The 20,846-nt window shown below is 40.0% G+C and overlaps 1 protein-coding gene across 4 annotated transcripts in view; it reads left to right on the top strand.

Moving 5' to 3' along the window:
* The window catches only part of RNF38 (ring finger protein 38), a 129,420-nt gene that overhangs the window by 51,895 nt on the left and 56,679 nt on the right, over positions 1–20,846 (top strand). For 2 of the 4 annotated variants that reach the window (XM_069474436.1, XM_069474434.1), the window contains exon 1: positions 14,005–14,333. The exons of 1 other annotated variant lie outside the window; for it this stretch is intronic. The gene's annotated coding sequence lies outside the window, so the exon portion shown is untranslated. Of the gene's footprint in view, positions 1–13,705; positions 13,812–14,004; positions 14,334–20,846 lie in introns of those variants that run through there. One more of the 4 variants, XM_069474435.1, reaches the window with a different exon arrangement.

The raw sequence follows: 20,846 nt of genomic DNA, 5'->3' as shown, positions 1-20,846 counted from the left end.
TTTTTTTTTTTTGAGACAAGGTCTCTGTCGCTTAGGCTAGAGTACAGTGGCTTGATCATAGCTCACTGTAGGCTCAAACTCCTGGGCTCATGCCATCTTCTTGCCTCAGCCTCCCTAGTAGCTAGGAGTACAGGCATGCATCACCATGCCCTGTTAATTTTTAAATTTCTTGTAGAGAGGGGGTCTCACTATGTTGTCCAGGCTGGTGTTGAACTTCTGACCTCAAGCGATCCTCTTGCCTTGGCCTCCCAAAGTGCTGAGATTATAGATGTGAGGGACTGTTCCCTGCCAGGAGTGACTTTTTTAAGCAGAATTCAAAGCAGAAGTTATCCATCTGGACAAAAGAGTCAAAAGGCATAAGGTACAGTGAATAGAACAGTCACCAACCGTCATACCCCAAGTATTTAAACCAAAAATCACAAGAAGTACTGCAAGAAATTGACAAAGTCATAACTCTAGAGGTATACAGGTGCTGTGGAAGTAGGAATACCATTTAAGAGATTAGTGTGTTGACAGGAGGTGTATTGGTTTTCTATTGCTATATAACAAATTACCACAAATGTAGCTGCTTACAACACACATTTATTATCTCACAGTTTCCATGGGTCAGGAGTCCAGGCATGGCTGAACTGAGTCCTCTGCTCAGGGTCTCACAAGGCTACAATCAAGGTGTTGGCTGGGCCATGTTCTCATCTGGAGTCTCAACTAAGGAAGAATCCACTTTCTCCAATCTCATTCAGGTTGTTGGCAGAATTCATTTCCTCTTGGCTGTGTGACTGAGGACCCCACCTTCTTACTGGCCTCCAGCCAACCACAGGTCCTAGGGGCTGCCCACAGTTACCTGTCATGTGATCTTCTCCATAGGCAGTTCACAACATAGCTGTTTGCTTCTTCTAAAGCAGTAAGAGAATCTCTCCAGTCATCTGAGTAGAGTCTTATATGATGAAACATAATCACAAGAATGATATCCCATCACCTTTGCCATAATTCTTTTGGTTAGAAGCAAGGTACAGGTTTCACCTGCATTTAGTGGGAGGGGATTGATTACACAAGGGCATGACTTGGACCTGAGGGTGTGTTCATCACAGTAGAGGAAAAATGAGGATAAAGAGAATTTGAATAGCATAATTAGCAAGCTGACTTAGTTTCTGTAACATCAGAAAACATGCTTTAAATTTTTTAGTAACAGCTTTATGGAGATATAATTCATATATCATAAAATTCACCTCTTCGATGTATGTATCAGTGATTTTTAGTATATTCAAAGAATTATAAAACTGTCTCCACCAGCTAATTTTAGAACATTTTTATCATCCCCCTAAAAACCCCTACCTAATAGCAGTCACTTCCCACTATCTCTTGCCCCCAGCTCCTGGCAACCACTGACCTTTCTGTCTTTGGATTTGCCTATTCTGCACATTTCATATAAAGGGAATCATACAATATGTAGTGTTTTGTGTCTGGCTTCTCTCACTTATTAGCATGATCATTTCAAGGTTCATGTCGTGTCATGAATCAGTACTTCATTCCTTTTTATGAGTGAATAATGTTCCATTGTATGGATAAAACACATTTTGTTTCTCCATTTACCAGTTGATGGACATTTGGATTGTTTACATTTTTTGGTTATTGTAATTATGTGTTTTAGATTGTAGCCATACTAGTGAATGTGAAGGGGTGTCTCATTATATTAATAGTTTTAATCTATTGACTAATGATGCTGAGCATATTTTTATATGCTTATTTGCTATTTCTAAATCTTCTTTGAAGTAACCTAATTTTTATATGTGGTCTTTGTTTTGTTTGTTTGTTTGTTTGTTTGTTTTGAGACAGAGTCTCACTTTGTTGCCCAGGCTAGAGTGAGTGCCGTGGCGTCAGCTTAGCTCACAGCAACCTCAGACTCCTGGGCTTAAGCGATCCTACTGCCGCAGCCTCCCGAGTAGCTGGGACTACAGGCATGAGCCACTATGCCCGGCTAATTTTTCTATATAGATTTTTAGTTGTCCATATAATTTCTTTCTATTTTTAGTAGAGACGGGGTCTCGCTCTTGCTCAGGCTGGTCTCGAACTCCTGACCTTGAGCGATCCACCCGCCTCGGCCTCCCAGAGTGCTAGGATTACAGGCGTGAGCCACCGCGCCCGGCCTTTATATGTGGTCTTTGAATATGGATTTCACTGCATAAGTATATGAAAAGTCAGTTAAAAACCTCTTTTATTGTTCTGCCCCTTGTACTTAAAAAAATGAAAATCTCCCTGTGCCCCAGTTATATACTTACCTATGTCCATTATGGGAATTGGGAAAACACATAGAAGTAGACTACATTATAAGTAATCTAACCTCCTTAAATAGATATCTGTCCTTTCCTTTTTCCTTTTCCCCTTTTCACCTTTCCCTTTCCCTTCTTTCTTTCTTTGTTGAGACAGAGTCTCACTCTGTTGCCCCACTAGAGTGCAGTGGCATTATCATAGCTTACTGCAACCTCAAACTCCTGGCCTCAAGCGATCCTCCTGCCTCCTCCTCTCAAAGTGCTGGGATTATAGGTGTGAGCCACTGTGCCTGGCCTATAACTATTCTTAACATAGCATTTTTCCTCAGTTTTCTCTGCATTCTCTGCCTGGTTGAAATCAAACTTAATTTTTCTAGTTTTCTAATGTTATGTAATGAATTGCCCTGAAACTCACTGGTGCAAAGCAACAGTGCTTTCTGTATCTTTCATGGTTCCTGGGTTTCCTGTGTTCAGTTAGTTGCCTCTTGATTGCAGTCTGTCTTGCAGTTGCTGTCAAATGGCAGCTGAGACTAGAGGCATCTTAGCTTCCTCACTCACGTCTGATGGTTGGTGTTGGCTATCAGCTGGGACTTCAACAGGGGCTCTCAGCCTAAGCACCTATATGTAGCCTTGGGCCTCCTCACAGCATGGCAGCTTGACTCTAAGAGTGAGTGTCTCAAGAGGACCAGGCAGATGCTGTACAGCCTTTTGTGACCTAGCTTCAGTAGTCACAAAACGTTGCTTCTAACATAGTCACAGGCCTGCAGAAATTTAGGAGAAGGAATATCAATTGGACCACTGCAGAGGAATATCAACATAATGTTATAAGAATAGAATGTAGGGTGTGAGAACTTGTTATGATCATCTTGGAAAATACAGTTTGCACATTAAATGTACATGAAACTTCAGTTAAAGAAGCTGTATAATGTTCCATCATAAGGTTACACGGCAATTTATTTAACCAGTCTTTAATTGTAGAGCTTTAGGTCATGTTAAAAAAAAACTGTTAATGCATTTATTCATTCATCAGATATTTACTGTGTGCCCCAGGTATTTAATGAGTCACCAGGATACAGTAGGGAAGGTCCTTATTCTTTGGGTGCTTATTTTTTGTGGAAGGGACAGGAAATAAACTGAATATGTAAACCAATAATCAGAGACTCATAAGTGCTGTGCAAGTAATTAAGCAGTTAGCTGCTCTAGATTGGGAGTTGAGGATTGCCTTTAAGAAGGTGACACTTAGCCTAAGATATGAATGGTAAGAAGGAACATGTTCTGTAAAAATCAGGGCCATGGGGAGAACATTCCAGGGAGAGGATATAGCTAGTGCAAATACCCTGAGGCTGGAAATATTGGGGAGACAGAAAGAAGGCTGATATGCACAAGCAAGGTGGATGAGGGTAGGAGTGGTATGAGATGAAGTTGGAGAAGTAGGCATGGTCCAGATCATGTTGATCTTTGTAAACCAGGGAAAGAAATTAAGATTTTATTCTGCCTGTTACAGGAAGCAATTGGAGGATTTTAAGCAAAGGAGTTGGCACCACGTGATTTATGTTTTTCAAAGATCACTTTTGCTGCTGTGATGAGATTATTTTTAAAAATTGAAAATACATGTAACAAAGTTTATCATCTTACACATCAGTAGTGTATAATATATTCACATTGTTATGCAATCTCCAGAGCTCTTTTCATCTTGCAAAACTATACTCATTAAAGGACTCCTCATTCCTCATTGCACCCCCAGCTGCTGGCAGCTACCATTCTACTTTCTTTCTCTATGAATTTGACGACTAAGGTACGAAGTACAAGTGGAGTCAACACTATTTGTCTTTTTGTAACTGGTTTATTTCACATAGTATGATGTACTCAGAGGGGTCATCCATATTGTAGTATATGTCAGAGTTTCCTTCCTTTTTAAGGCTGGATTCCATTGTTCTATTAAACAAATTGCATTGTTTAATATACCACATTTGGTTTACCCATTCATCTGTAGATGGACACTTGGGTTGTTTCTACCTTTTGAATATTGCAAATAATGCTGCTATGAACATGGGTATACAAATATCTCTTCAAGACCCTGCTTTCAGTTCTTTTGGGTATATACTCAGAAGTGGAATTGCTGGATCATATAATTCTATTTTTAATTTTTTGAGGAACTGCCATACTGTTTTCTATAGCAGCTACACCATTTACAGTACCACCAACAGTGCACAAAGATTCCAGTTTCTCTAGGTCCTTGCCAACATTTATTTTCTAGGGTTCTTTTTGTTGTTGTTTGTTTTTTGATAGTAGACATCCTAATGGGTGTGAGATGGTGGGCATCTCATTGTGGTTTTGATTTGCACTTCCCTGATGATTATGATGTTGAACATCTTTTCATGTGCTTATTGGCCATCTGTATACCTTACTTGCAGACATGTCTTTTCATTTTTTAATCAGGTTGGGTTTTTTGCTGTTAAGTTGTAGGAGTTCATCATGTATTCTGGATATTAACCCCTTATTAGATATACACTTTGCATATATTTTCACCCATTCTGTAGATTGTCTTTTCACTCTGCTGAATGTGTCCTTTGATGCACAGAAGTGTTTAGTTAATCCAACTTATCTATTTTTTCTTCTGTTGCTTATGCTTTTGATGTCATATGCAAGAAATCATTGCCAAATCCAATGTAATGAAGCTTTTCCCTTATTAAAGTTCTATAATCTTAGTTCTTACATTTAGGTCTTTGACCCATTTTTAGTTAATTTTTGTATATGATGTAAAGGGAGGGTCCAACTGCACACTTCTGCATGTGGATATTCAGTACTCCCAGCTGTTGAAAAGACTGTCCTTTCCCCATTGAAGGATCTTGGCACCCTTGTTGAAAATCATTTGACTGTGTGTTCAAGGGTTTGTTTCTGAGCTCTCTATTCAAATTCCATTGGTCTATATTTGATGCTAGCATCACAGTGTTTTGATTACTGTAACTGTGTAATAAATTTTAGATTATTTCTTGAGCCTATATTATTACAATATTAGTGAGTCCAAGGATATGGACATTTTTTCAGTCTTTGTCTCTTTTTATATATTTTTTCACACATTCATAATGTATCAGGTTTTATTTCCACCTGTATGCCTTATAAGAATGTCCTACTTCTGACATCATTGAATATATCCTTATGTCATTTACTTTGTGAATAAGATTGATGAGAAATGGTGTCCAATTGTCTTAATGTGTATTTCTTGGATAACTGCTAAGGACTTATAGGTTTTCATGTGTTCATTAGTCATTTGTATTTTTTTAAATGGTGCCTTTTTGTGCATATTTTTCTCTTCTTTGAGGATATTCTTATTTTCCTGTCACTTTGGGTAAGAACATTAATTATCTGTCATATTTGCAAAGACTTCCTCAGCTTGCCTTTTAATTTTTAATGAATTTTTTTCCTGTGCAGAAATTTAAAATTATTTGGGAACAAATCTCTTGGTATATTCCTTTGTAATATGTTTCATTGCTTTTGTGTTTAGGAAATCTGTTTCCATTCAGATATTTACTTGTATTTTCTAAGTTTCCTTAATTTTATATTATCCTTTCTTACCTACCTGGAATTTATTTGGCATATGATATTATGTGATCCAATTGTTTTTTAAATAGATTCTCATCTTGCTTTATTGTGAAATATCTGAGGTGATTAGAAATATCATGTAATGTTAGATATTTTGAGATTATTGTTATTTGACATTTTTTTGGCCTTTAAAATGTCATGGTCTGCTAAGTTTATTTTGTTTTTATTTGTGAGACACTGTTGTAACAGGAACAAGCAAGGAGAGGGAAGATAAATAAGCTTTCTGTGGGAGCTTAACTTCTATATTTACAAAGAGTTGTACTGCTTTAAGGGTTTTTATCCAAAGGTATGATTTTTGTGATACAAATTAGAATTCTGCTCAGGTAATATATTTCCTTCTTTTCCTTAGATAAAGTCTGGAAAGGCCTGTAGAATGTGGCATGGGCGGGCAAGAGGATGCAGGGTTTGTGGAGATGTGCCATATATCACAAAACCACTCAGGTTAGGCAGGGTCCTAAAAATGTATCATCAGTGGAAACTACTGTGAGGACACAGGCAGTTCAGTGAGCTGGTCACATTTCATGAATGCCAGATGTTAGAATTCTATAGCAGGGTGTGTTATTTTGAGCAGGTTATTGACTATCAGGTAAATGAGATCCACCAGAATTCCCTAGAGGAAACTCTTCCTCATGAAACATAGTGGAAGTAACGACGTTCCTGTGGTCTGGTCCTTTAAGAGAACATTCTAATGTTTCTTGCATCTCAGACTTCTTAAGACTCTTTTTCATTCCCAAGTCCCTTTTCAGCTGCTCCTCCCCAAAGCTCGTTGTCCGTGCTTCTGTTTCTTAATCAATACCTTATCCCATCATTTATTTTCTTCAAGCACTTAATGTAAGTATAACCCATGTAACTAAGTCCCTGTTTCACCAGCTTTTTGGATTGTATTTTCCTTTAATGCTCAATTCTTAATGATTTCAGCCCTTGTTCCTTTTAACTGCACTTGTCGCTGGCTTTCCTCCCCAGGAGTTTCTGGGACTTCCAGGTATCTATCTTTTCTGATGTTTGCTTGCCCTTCCAGCCAGTCTTTGGACCCAGGGCCTGTTGGTCACCAGCTTTCCTAAGCGGTTGCTATTCTCTCTGGTGTCACTTTGGCTTAAGTTTGAGCCCAGTTCTTAGGCTATGGCATTTAATGAGACTACAGTAAAGGTTCAGGGATTTGACAGAAGGGCATTACAACAAAGAGAACTTAAAGCTGGTTATGAAATATGGCTGCTTTCAAAGTATACTGGCCCAAGTTTGGCTTCAGGTTTTCTCTCTCCCTAGCGTTTGGCCCACTGTTGTCCATAGGGTCAGCCTATCTTTCATCAGGGAGCTCCTCAAGCACTGTTGTTTCCCACTCCAGAGTCGACTCTGAACTACTTTTACTTAGTGTTAGTTGGAGTAAAAATTGGTGCCTTTTAGGAGGCAATTTAACAATATACCTCAAAATTTTGAAAAAGAAACACATAGCCTTTGAACCAGCAATTCCACTGCTAGAAATATTTTCAAATACATGCCAAACTATATGTATGTACAAGAATATTCACAATATCTTTGTAATGGTAAAACACTGAAAATGACCTAAATGTAATACAGGATTTTAAAAATAAGAGATAGTTCATCCCTAACAATGAAATAATAGGCTTTGTTGAAAAGAATAACCTAGATCTGTGTGTGGTTAACTTTTTTCTGTGTCTCTGGCTGTCCACTGGATTTGGTAAAAACTATACTATTAAAATATGATTTCCCCTGAGATTAATCTGCTGGAGTACTATTACAATGACAATCATAGCAGCAATTGTTCCCAAGGTGCTTTCTGTTCTTCAGAACAGAAGGTGCTCAGCTTCAAAGGGCATACTTTAAGGCAGGCCACACAGAGAAGGCCTTATCACCTCAGGGTCAGCTCCTGCCCATTTGCCCTGCTCTAAAGATTGACTATGTTGTGGTGTGCAGTGCTTGCTTTATTTGTACCCTTGGCCCTCCACTTCTGATTTGGTATGGGTCTCTATTTTTCTGTTTCTGACTCAGCTTGTCCTAGGCACTTAACATTTATTCATTCTTCCCTCTTGAACACCTTCCTGGTTGATGGCTTTTCACCCTGGATCTGCTTTAGCCTTTCACCACCATAAGAGCTTTCCCTCTGTCATCCCAGCTGCCATGGTTCAGTTTCTGTCATCTCTCACTTGTGCCTTGCAACCTGACCGCTCTCCCACCCCAAAACCAGATAACTGGTTATATATTATGGGAGGCTCAGATTTGGGTGAGCCTTTGCTGCCCTCTTCTGGTCTCTAGCAGTTATAGCTGGTAGCTGCTGCTGATTAACCTTGTCTACTTTGACAGGTGTTATTAAAACTTCTGGGTGAAACTGCTTATGCTGATTGTTTTGTAGTAGCTCATGTCTTGGCATGCTTGTAGATGCTGCATAGCCTGAATACTGTCCAGCCAGTACACCTTTCCCCTCAGTGCATCTTCATCTTATTAAGTCTTTTTAGCTGGGTTGAATGCAAGGAAGGAAACTTTTAGGGACCAGAGTAAACAGAGTTAGCTTGATGGAAAAATTTGAAATTTACTTTTTGCATCCTTTTTGCTGTTTTTTTTTGCTGCTCATTTTCCTCTGTTTTTGTGCCCCATTTCTCCTTAGGAATTTACCTATTGAGAAAAAAGGAATTACCACTGCTGCGAAATATTTGTATATCATTAATTGAGCTCTTTATTAAGCACATGGCATGTGCTTAAACCTTCGCCAGATACAGTGAGGCTTAGTCCTTGGCTTCAAGGAGTTTACTATCTATTGGGCAAAAGAGTCAAGTAAATAAAAAGTTGCAAGGCAGAGTGATTAATGTTATTTTAGAACACATAGGAGAGGCCACTAATTTAGCAATAGAGGTTGGAGTTGTTGGAATGAGGTTACAGTCAAGACACTTGGCAGTGGATGTGATGGCAGAACAGCCTTATTCCTGACAGTGTTAACCAGTGGGGAACTGCTTTCTCATTAGTGGAGGTCATCGCTCAGGCCTTTTGAATGTGAAACAATAAGAAAATAAAAAAATAAGCAAATTTTACAAAAAGTGGAGGTCAGGGACTTCCAACCAGGAAGGCCATTTTCTACCCAACATCTACTTTGGCATTTTCCCTCCATGTGAATGGTTCTTCAGCATCTGAAAAAGTGATTCTTTGTTTAAAAAAAAAAAAAAACCATGGCTGCTTGATGGACAAGTGATTCTTTATCTACAGCTCTTCAGTCATGCCTTTCAGCCTCTTATAACAGAAGATGGCCCTTTTCCATTTTTGTGCATTGTCTACCATCCATCATTCCCCCAGTGGGGTGTCAGTGATATACAAACAAAGCAGAAATGGGACCTGCCCTCAAAGAGCTCACAGTTTAATAGAGGGAAATAGACATTTAATAAATGCTGTAAGGTGTTAATAGAAGTGTGTGAAAGTATAAGAAAGATAGCCTATAGCCTCAGAGTCAACTTTTTTTGTAAAAAGGTTCGTCAGATAACTGTTCAGATATTCCTTGATGTTTAGAAATGCGAAAGTGATCACAAAAATACATTTCATATTTACCATTTGATAAACTATTAATTAGTACTTAAGTAAAATTTGTTTATAATTATTGTTTATGTAATGTGGACGAAAATATATTTCCAGCAACACTACCTTTCAAATTCACAAGATTTGAAAATGGTTTCCAGAAGTAGATTGTGAATTTCAGAATGAAATCTTTCTTACATATGTCCTAAGGTTATAGTTTTCCTTAGTTAGAAATAAAGAAAAGACAGGAAATCTAAAGAAATTTAATTCTGAGTTCATTGGCTAACCAGTGAATCTTACAAAAATGCTTCTAGAGAATAGAAAAAAGACACTCCTGATTCATTTTCTGAGGCTAGCATAAATCTTTGTAACCAAAGACATTACAAAAATGGAAAATTACAGCTAATCTCAAGAACAGAGATGTAAAAAATCGTAAACCAAATCCACCATTATATAAAAGGTCAATAAGACCAAAATGGGTTTATTAGGAATGTAAAAGTGGCCAAACATCCAAAAACCAGTCAATGTAATGCACACATTAACAGGAAAATCATGATTATCTTAGATCCAGAAAATTTTGATAAAATTAAACATCCACTTATGATAAACTTTTAACAAATTAGAAATAGACAAGAACTCCCTTAATTTACTAAAGGGATCTACCAAAAAAGAGAAAAAGAAACCTACTGCAAACATACTTTTAAATGTTGAAAGTTTTTCCATTGAGATTTTGGGATAAGGCAAAGATGTCTATTCTCAACCATGTCTGTTTAGCACTGTACTAGATAGATCCTAGCCAGTGCAGTAAGACCAAAAAAAAAAAAAAATGTGTTGGAAAGGAATTGACAAGTCATTATTGTCTGCCAAAGAGACAGGTTTTAAATAGGATTGTGTGTATAGAAAACTCAAAAAAATTGAGATAGACTATTAGATTTAGTAATCAAATTATATAAAAACCCTAGAATAAACCTAAGAATGAAAAATGTGTAAGACCTCTACAGAAAACTGTGAAGCATTATTGAAAAAAAATTAAAGGTCCAGGTAAATATGCTTATAAATTGGAAGATTCAATATTGTGAAGATACTAATATCCCTTAATTCATCTCTAGATTCAATGCAGCCACAATCAAAATCCAGCAAGTTGGCTTGTTCTTTCCTTTTCCTTTTCCCTTCCTTTCCCCTTCCCCTTCCCCTTCCCCTTCCCCTTCCCCTTCCTCTCCCCTTCCCCTTCCTTTCCCCTTCCCTTCCCCTTCCCCCTTCCCTTCCCCTTTCCCTTTTCCCCTTCCCCCTTCCCTTCCCCCTTCCCTTTCCTTTCTCCTTTCCCTTTCCTTTCCTGTCTCTGATTCTAAAATTCCTATGGAAATTCAAAAGGCCAGGGATAATACAGACACTTTTGAGGACAACCTGCTCTAACAGATAAAGGAGGTCTTATAAAAGCTATCATAATTACAATAGTGTGGTATCAGCACAAGAATAAATAGAACAGTGGAACAGACTACTGAACCCAGAACCAAACAAACCAACCCATGCATATGTGGACACTGGCTTTTAACAGAGGAACAGTTGGAAATGCAGTTTTTTCAATATATGGTGCTGTGTCAAATAGCTATCCGTGTAGGGTGGTAGAGAGACTTGATTCCCACCTCACCAGAACCAAAGATCAGTTCCAGGTGATGTGTAGATCTAAATGTGAAAGAGCAAATATAGGAAAATATCTTTATGACCCACCTGTAGGGAAAGATTTCTTAAAGAGGATAACAACAGCAAAAACAAACACAAACTCGACTGTAGTTAAAGACTTAAAGGTGGGAGAAATGAATGGTATATTGGTATGTTCTGTTAGGAATGATCCCATAGCAAGAGAAAAACATGATAGTATAAAAGGGAGAGGGAGAATTGCTAGTGTCACATCCTTTAGAAGGTGAAAAGTGGATGAGATTTAGAATTGAAGAATAGGCTGAATTTGTGGTGATGTGTTATAAAATTCTATGCAGTTTCTGTATAATGGTGCATGCCTCGGCCGCTGTTATTCCTATGTATCTGAATGTTAGAACATCAGGGTAGACAATCTCATGAATAACTAACTACCAGAGCTATTTGAAGGAACTTCAGTATTTTCCTGTTTGGTCAGCAATGTTTTGATATATTTTTATTAGAAGTGAGGGGACTCAAATGGCTTGGGTACCTCCGGAAGAACAGTTTTTAGTAGTTAGTCACAATTTTCACTTACCCTTTTTAAAGGGCAGCCTTGGAGCCAGAATTTCAAATAGCTCTTGCCACAAGCAACTGCTTTTCCTACAAATGCTGTGCTGCCCCCTAGCCATATGTGGCTTTTAAAACTGGTCCTGGACAATTCATTAGTTGCCCTAGCCACATTTCAAGTGCTCAGTAGCCACATGTAGCTAGGAGCTAGTGGCTGCCTTTTGGATGGTGCAGCATGATGGTTCTATCATTGCAGAAAGTTTTATTAGATGGCTCTCCAACAAGACTTTCCACCTTTGTGGACAGACATCAAATAAAATTTTAGCAGGACTGTGGTTGAGCAAGTACTCTGGTATTAACATATAATTTTAACCCCTGCCACATTAGTTTGTCACAAGTGGCTCATCCTAATAGCCTATCTAGTCTATTGGGTGTTTCCTAGCATGGCTCTAGATTTTCTGGTTAAGAAACCCAATTAGAGAAAAAAAATCGTAGTACAAATTTCAAACTGTCCAGCCTGGGGTTGTGGCAACATTGTTTACATCTAGACAGACTTCCTAGGTTAAGCTCCCAGTTAGCTAAGATTGTAACCATTTGAGAGGTTCTCAAGGAGTTTGTCTCACAAAGGTTGGCTGAAGCCCCAATTTGCTTAAATTTATGGATGAGGAACCCTGTAGAATTGTCATAGAGTTTTGCTGCCGAGATTCAGCACTTGAGGAATCTCCCACTTTCTTAAGCCAACAGCTCCCAAATGGTAATTTCCCTCCCCTTCCCCAATTTTCTTCTCTCATTACATAGCCCATATCCAAGCATGCAATTAAAGTGTTTCAGGGTGGTCTCTGCATTATGTAAGGAAGCTTTTTTAGCTCAGATTCTGGTGGAAGATCTGTAATACAAAGTAAGTCCACAGCAGGAGAGTGGGAGCTGTGATGGATCCAGAGGTTAGAAATGATTACATTGGATGCATCTCGTGGTATGGTTGGCACTTTATACCAAGAAACTTTAAAATTTTGATATAATCATATTCAGATTGGCTGCTTTCAGGGAGAGTCAGCTAGATAACTGGGCTACCTAAGGGGAGTGTGAGGCAGGGGTAGATATGTTCATAGGGGCTTGTTCTCATTCCAGCTTCCCTTTGTCCTAGAATTATAAAAGTTGTGATGTTATTGCTGGAACTTTGATACAGCAAAGCACCTGCTGTTGTGTTTCAGGCACTAGTCTTGGGCCTTGGGGTTACAGAGTCACAAGGGTCCCTGCGCTCAGTCTGATATGGGAAACAAATGTACACAAATAATTACTATATACTATTTCTTATAAATAGAATGTACAAGGTCCAGAGGGTCTTGAAACATTTTGGTCTGATTCCCCCATTTTCTACTGGATGCAGCTGAGGCCGAGAGGGAAGGAGACTGGTTTAAGTAATGCCAAGAGAACTAGAACTTGGGTTTTCTGCTGACTGGTCCTTAATAATTTTGTTCCACCACCCTAAAATATGATCAATATCCTTGTAGGATTCATCTAATTTCTATCAGCTTTAAAAAGCCCACCTCTTCCATGAGGTCCCCTTGACTGCCCTCTGTCCTTAACTCCACTTAACTATCTTTTCCTCGTATTTATTGTGCTTTTATGAATCGTCTTTTTTCCTCTCTTGGATGTTGAACGTGATGATCAGGACAGAAGCCAAGCCGGCTTCGGTCTTCGTCCTTATCTCATTTCTCATCCCCAGCAAGGTCTGAACAACTGACTGTCAGGCTTAATGAAGCCTTAGAGTCGGACGAGTTGGGTTAGAACCTGCTTGCTCCATTGTGAGACACTTCCGGCTACAGCAGTAAAAATTCGTACGTCTCGGGCCACACGAATACATATTATACTGTGAAAATTAAATGAAGTTAGTTACTATGTGCCGAGTTTTGGACGTAGGAGGCACAGAGTAAAAGCAACAATTTAGAGAGAGAAGATTTGCACGAAGTAGGAAACAGGGCCCTGCTGCCCGCAGACGAAGCGGCGGCCTCGGTGGGTGCTGGGGGCGGGCCGGGGCGGGGCTGCGCAGTGGTGCTGCGCGAGGGCTCTGTTGCCGGAAGTAGTCCGAGTCGCGCGCCAGGACGCGCGCAGCCCTCCCCCCCTCCCCCGCGAGGTGGAAACAAAGGGGGCTTGGCGCGCGGAGCCGAGCCGAGGGGGAAAGTGGAGGAGCGCTCTGGCGGTCTCACGTTCAGGGCTCGCTAGGTTAGTGCTGGCGAGGAGGCGAGGCGAGGCGGGGCGGGGCGGGGGACCCAGAGCTAAGGAGTGGGAGGGCCGCGTGCTCGCGCATCTGGCGGCATAGCGGCGAGGGGCGTAGCCTGCGCGCGCAGCGGAGGACAGTGCGCCGGCGCGCAGCAAGCCCCGGTCCGCGAGCGCCGAGGCGGGGTACGGCGGGGCGGGGCCCCTCGTGCGGCGGTGCGGGACGGTAGTGAGGCCCGGGCGGTTGGGGCGCGGGGGCGGAGAGGATGGAGCCTCCGACGCGTTAGCCGACTTTGTCAGCTCTGGGCGTGCAGCCGTCGTTTCCTGGCGAGGCCCGTGTGATGGTGCCGGGAGGAAGGAAGCGCCTTGACAGCGCCACAGTCGGAGCCCGGGTTCCAGGGGTGACGAGGCCCGGGGACAGCGGATCTGGCGAGCTGGCCGCTGGCTGGGCGAACAGTCACAATAGGAGGCGGCGGCCCAGCGAGGAGCCACGGGAGCAGCCCCGCAGGGCGGAGCCTCCCCTCTCAGGTACTGGCTGCTGCGGCCGTTGGCTCCAGCGCGAGGGCGGGAAGGGCCGCGGGCCGTTGGGAACCCGCGGAGCCGCGCCTGGCGACCGGGCGGAGGTTTGGCCCGGCTGCCGGGCGCTCTTTGTTCCCGCGGTGGCAAGGAGGTGCGGCCGCAGTCAGCGGGAGCCGCCGGCCGGCCGCTGCCTGGCAGATGGCCTTGCTCTCTCCCTCCCTTTTTGCCGGGGCGCAGGTGAAATGATGTCACTTAAGAGAACGCAGAACCCGGTCGGAAGGGTCCTCTCTTGCGTCCTTCTACTTCCACGGTTTCTGGACAGGCTGCGTTTTGTTCTCAAGGGATGGAAATCTTCCTTTCAGGGCTGAAGAATGAGAGAGGTTGGTTTTTGAAACGGGAATTTTTCAGGTTATTGAGGGCCAAGGGAATAAAGTTTTTGTTATCGTGTGTACAGCTTGTAAGGGACAGCACTTTTCTTTGTGTTGCAAGAATGATGTATGCTCTTAGCCAGTAAAAGTTGAGTATGCTAATTCTACTGCCATAAATAGAAACGAACACTTGTATACAATTATCACTAGCATCATATGAATTGCGATTTCCTAAGAGGTGGACTCAACGTATGCAAATTTAAATGTATTCAACGCTAATACACAATCGTTTTTTACCTTAGAATTGCCAGCCTGCGGAATCCTGTTTGGCCCTGATTGCAAGTACTATTGTAGTGACCACATTTACCATAAACTCCTTTCAACAGCAAGCAACCCTTGTATGTAGACTTAAAAAACCACATTAACACAGTTTTTATAGGTACAGTTGGAATCAGAGTAAAATTGTTCTATCTTTGGGGAACATCGTCTAAGGGAAGAAATAGAACTTCTGTAGAAGTAACAGTACACAAACCGAATATGTATGGGTGTCAAATCATGTGCGGGAGGGAAGCTGGCACACCCATGAAATAAAAAGATGAAATTTCTAACGAATTTTATCTGGGAATTATGTCACTTCACATACCCGGTTCTCCATTTCCTGCTGGTTTATAGATATACTGGTTTAATATATTTCATCTTTTGAAAACCTAATCGTACATCTGTTCATTATAGGGGGTTCAATTTTAAGTTGATTTCTATAATTTGTTTATTTCTAAGACTTATTTCTAAGAGAATTGAAGGCCTTAGAGGCTGTAGTTGAATAAGTTCTGCCAGCAGCTGGCCATGTGGACCTCAGACCCTCATTGGTAAAATAGAAAGAGTTGCACTTAAATGATTTCTGTGGTCCTTCCACCTCTGCTATCTTCTCTGATTCTAGAAGGCAGTTTGTGTCTCTATGCTGGCTATGATTTTTATTCCCATCCTGTTTTTATGGCTAAATTGGCAAGTATTAATCTGGATAAGTATTGAAAGTTTTCTCTAGTTAAGCAACCTGGTTTTTGATGAAGAGTAAACAAGATGGCATAGTAAGACATAGCTGAATGTGTTAGCATCATGTTGTAGATCTGTTATGTCTCTGTTAACAACATTGGGTGAGGCTTTTAGTTAACTGATAATACATCCTCAGGTTGTTTCTATTTGTCCTCATTTTTTACTTCTTCTGAAGCTGTGAGTGGGAAGTAGGGTAGGGAAATTAAGTTTCTGAAATGATTAAGTATGGAAAGATTATTTGTCAGGATTACCAATGTGTTCTAGTTTATTCCATCTATTTCTCTATGTTTGTGTTGATCCTAGTTTGGTTCAGGCCATCACCACCTTGTAATTCACCTTGCTGGAAAGGTAGTTGTTGATTAGTCTTGGTTGTTACATAGTGTGTGGGTCTACTTTCTAGTTTTCTGATTGTTTTCTATTAAGCACATATATCAGACAACAGTTTTCACTTCTCTTCTACTCTGGTTAACTCATGGCTTGCTTGCTTTTCTCTGGAGAGAGTGAACAGATTGTAAACATGCATTTAGACAGTGTAGTTCATGTTTAGTTCATTCATCAGCAAATGTTAAATAACTAATGTGACATTGTTTATCTAGAGGAGATAGAGCAATTAGGGAGAGAGAAATTTGGAGTAAACAGATGAAGAAGAGCAGTCATGTCCACAGTCTTTTCCCCCCCAACTCCTACATCTTTTCCTTTTTATTTTTTTATTTTTAAATTTTTTAAGTTTAATTTTATTTTTCCAGAGATGGCATCTTGCTATGTTGACCAGGCTGGTGTTGAACTCCTGGGCCCAACCCCTCTCTCCTCAGCCTCCCACTGAGCCTGGCTCTCTTAGATCTTTTCGTTTTTAAAAGATCTGAACACCTTACTTTCTCACCTCTATCTAGGTCTAGGTTATGGGGCCCTATTGTCCTCATTTAATTCTTGTTAATTGTCCCTCACCAAACTGAATCTCTTTGAGGGCAAAGACTGTTTGTTTTTCCCATTGTATTCACAGCATCCAGCACATGGCAAACATGCAATAAGTATTTGAATTATGATTGTTATTTAATAAGAAAATGATAAAGAGCTCAGTTATGGCTCATCTTTTCAACTATTGTGAAACTCACAATTTTATATGAGTAATTATATATATGTATATGTGTGTGCATATATACATAATTTTTGTATTGATTTGAACTAGTCATGGTCCATGTATTTTCCAAATCCATATTAATTCTTAGAAGGTACCAGCCTGAATAAAATGACCTTAGACACTTCTTTGAGGGGAGAAAAATCATTGTGCCGGCAAATCTGGATTATGGAAGGGAAGGAAAGAAAATTTTAGAAAATATGTGTAACTCTTATTTTTCCTAAACTTTATTGCCACCTTCTCAGTACATATAATGGATAGAGGAGATACTTGAATGTGTCTATTTTCCCCCTCCCTTCCCATTACTTTATGGTACTGTGGACTGAGAAAAGGAGGTAGAGAAGCCTTAGGCTGTATTCATGGACGTTGGTTCTTTTGCTCCCAGAAAGACATGGGTCCAGTTTGTTGTTGGCCTTAACTCAAGAATGAGAATAAGAGTTTACTTTTAAAAATGATTGTCCCAGTGGTGAGCAGTAATGAGCCTAATAGGTACTCCGCTCCATAGGTAGTACTGGTCTTTAACTAACTTTCCCCTAATACTGCATACTGGCTTTTCAAAATTATTTTTTAATTAGAGAAGTAAATTGTGACAGTTATATAAAGGTAATGAGATGATTTTTATCTCTTCTGTTACCTCCTTGTAGTCTTTTTCATGTGCTATTTGTATGTGTGAATTGTTGAAGCTTAGAGAGGAATGACTTGGAAATTTTGTCTTAAATCTCAAAGGATAATGCATCTCCGAGGGTCACCACTATCCCATGTTTGGACCTCAGCTTTCCAGAATCTGGTTCTTGATTGTTATTTTTATAATCATCAGTATATACAAAGTTGATTAAAGCTTTTATTTTTAAGGAGCTTTATTGAGTTATAATTTACATACCATAAAATTTACCTGATGCAATTTGATCCAATCCAATTTTAGAACATTTCTGTCATCCCAAAAAGATCCTTGTGCCCATCCAGGCCTGCCTTTGGCATGGCTCCAAGGGACACAGTCACATTCATACTTGTAAGGTCCTCTTCCCTGCTCCATGGTAGCAAAATCCTTTCAGAGAACTCTGCTCCCAGAAAACAAAAGCCAAGGAAACGGATTTGTCCCAGTGACACAACTCTCCTCAGAGGCAAGGGAGCATTTAGGTGTGGGTTCATTCTCAGGATAGGAAAAAAATCCTAGCAAGAAACACAGCACACATCAATATGTTAATGATTTTTCCTGCCTCAGTAGGGTGGCATGGACTTATCAGGCAACCACTGACTCCATTGAGTGTGATTTGCACGGGAGCCAGTCAAGTCTCTTCTCCTTCCCTGATCAAAGCTTTAGCTTTTAGCCTATCTCACTGTTAACTAGATTCATAAGGAAACTGGTTACACAAACCAGAAAGGCAGGCTGTTATATCAGTTGATTAGTTTGGAAGATTATTCTTTTATTTCTATTATTATTCAATAAAGAGTTGAGTGCCTGTATGTGCCATGCACCCTTCTAGATGTTAGTAATTTGTGTTGAACAGGACATGAAGCTTCTGTGTGTTTTCCTGAGGGTATGCTCAGGTCACCTCATTGATTTGGTTAACACTTTAATCCTTAGAGGGAATTCCTAGTTTTTCTTCCTAATGGTCTAAGATAACTTTTATCTTGAATTTATGAGGTCCCATGTATATTTATATATTTTGAAGGCTGGTCAAGTGGAGCAGCGGGAGTGCAGAAGGAACAAAGGACTCTGTGACTGGTTGTGATCAATTAGTTGTAAACACCACTGCACTCGGACCAACGAGAGGTCCCAGGTATATTTAACCTCAGTTTTGATCGTGGCATTTAAATAATTTTGTTTCCCCCCTTGATAGCAGTGTTTTTTGGTTGCTACTTTTTAATGGCTGCATAAAGCAAGTGTATCATAATATTACTTAGCAAATACTTGTTAAACATTTAGGTTACTTCTAGTTCCCTTTTAAATTGTTGCTGTTACTGTGCTGTGGTGAACATACTTGTGCATATGGTTTTTCCCATATTTTGGAGTATAACCTGAGAATTTATCAAAGATTAGGTATGTTTTTTACACTGTTAATAAAATCCACCTCATTATTCTCCAAGAGATTAACATTTACCATCATGGAAGTAGTGAGAATATTTGTATTTTTAGATCATTTGTGTTTGACTTCATTTTATAGATGCCCATTTTTGGACCTAGAGGAGTAAGGGCTTATTAGAGGTGATACCGAGTACCTGACTCCCCATCTAATGTTTGTTTTCTCCTTTTATGTTAGGCTGCTTGAGTGCTTTTGACCACTTGGTATGCTGCTGGAAACATTGAACAATTTTTTTTTTTTTCTGGAGAATAATAGGACAATTTTTAGGAGTCTGTTTGGGCCTTTGAGCACCTTATTTAATGCTAATCTAGAGGTCATGTACCTACACATTCTGTAGCTCACGTTTATGAGAAAAATGTAAACGAATGAAGAAAGAAGGTATCATCAGAAGCAATTTTAAAAGAAACAAGTTCTGGGACAATGTGTGTATGGTCCTAAATCCTGTGTTATTTTTAGTGCAATAACTATTAATAATTACTACACTTGGCCAGGTGCAGCGGCTCACACCTGTAATCCTAGCTTTCTAGGGAGGCCGAGGCAGGAGGATAGCTGCAGCTCAGGGGTTCGACACCAGCCTGAGCACAGTGACACCCCATCTCTCTACCCTATAAAAAATACAAAAAGAAAAAAAATAATAAACAAAACCATAAAACCCAGCCAGGCATTGTGGCGGGTGCCTGTTGTCCCAGCTACCCAGGAGGCTGAGGCAGAAGGGGGTTGCTCACAGCCCAGGACTTGGAGCTTGCGGTGAGCTACAATTACTGCACTCTACCCAGAGACACCTAGTGACACTCTGTCTTAACAACAACAACAAAAATTACTACGCTCTCCAAGAAAAAGGTTGTTACCAAAACAGAGAAAGACCCCATTTAAACAAAAAATTTCCTAAAATAGTAGACTGATATTTAAAAGATTAAACTGTGTTCTGTAAACTTTAGTTTTATGAAACAGTGCTTTTATCAGTTATGCTGGGTGCATTAATCATACAGTTATATATAAATAAATATTAAAAATGAGAAGTTCTAGGAGTTGCAGATCTGGTCACAGGTATGTTTCCTTGGCAGGACTTTTCACAGGCTGCAGCTTGAAAGAGGGCTGAAATTACCAGATCTTTTTAATGCTCAACAATTGCTAGGCTAGAGAAAAATAAAATTGTATCAATTTTCAGGTATAGTACAACCTCAGTAATTTCAGCTTGAGGGAGAACTGGTGAAAAGTTGTGTCAAACAGTTTACAAGGAAACAAGTTTATTATTTTTAAATACTTAAAATAGGCCTTGTAGAATAAATTGATAGTTACTGATCAAACTAGATTATAAAGAAGAATGTTACTTTTATAGTACAAGGTGGTTTAGAGGGTTGAGTATGAATCTTAGAGTCTGATAGACTTGGGTTCAAATTAATGGTTTTGGTATTTCTGAGATGTGTGACTTTAAGCAAATCAGTTAAACGTGATGTGCAGTCTAAAGATCAGAGAGCCCAGTTCGGTTTCTAGCTTGATGTTAGCTGTTACCGCCAGATGCAGTCAAAACTGCCATACTGCTTAAATAAAAATGCCTTAATTCTTATCTCTTATAATCAAATTAATACAGCCAAATTACTGGAAAATAAACTTTCCTTGAGTGTGGTACAATAATTTTTATTCTAGTTATAGTCATATACATTGCATTAGTTCTCTATTTTGTGAAACAAATTTCCACTTTTTTATTTGCTTAATACACAAATCTGTTAGCTCACAATCTCCATGGATCAGGGGTCCTGTTAGGGTTAGCTGCTGGACTCTCTGCTCAGGGTCTTACCTCGCTGGACGTGTGATTTCATCTTTCAAGCTCACCTGGTTGTTGGTAGAATGTGGTTCTTGTGATTGTGGGACTGAGGTCCCCTTA

Source organism: Eulemur rufifrons, chromosome 7, assembly GCF_041146395.1.
Source record: "Eulemur rufifrons isolate Redbay chromosome 7, OSU_ERuf_1, whole genome shotgun sequence".
Taxonomy (NCBI): Eukaryota; Metazoa; Chordata; class Mammalia; order Primates; family Lemuridae; genus Eulemur; species Eulemur rufifrons.
This window is presented reverse-complemented; position numbering and strand designations above follow the sequence as displayed.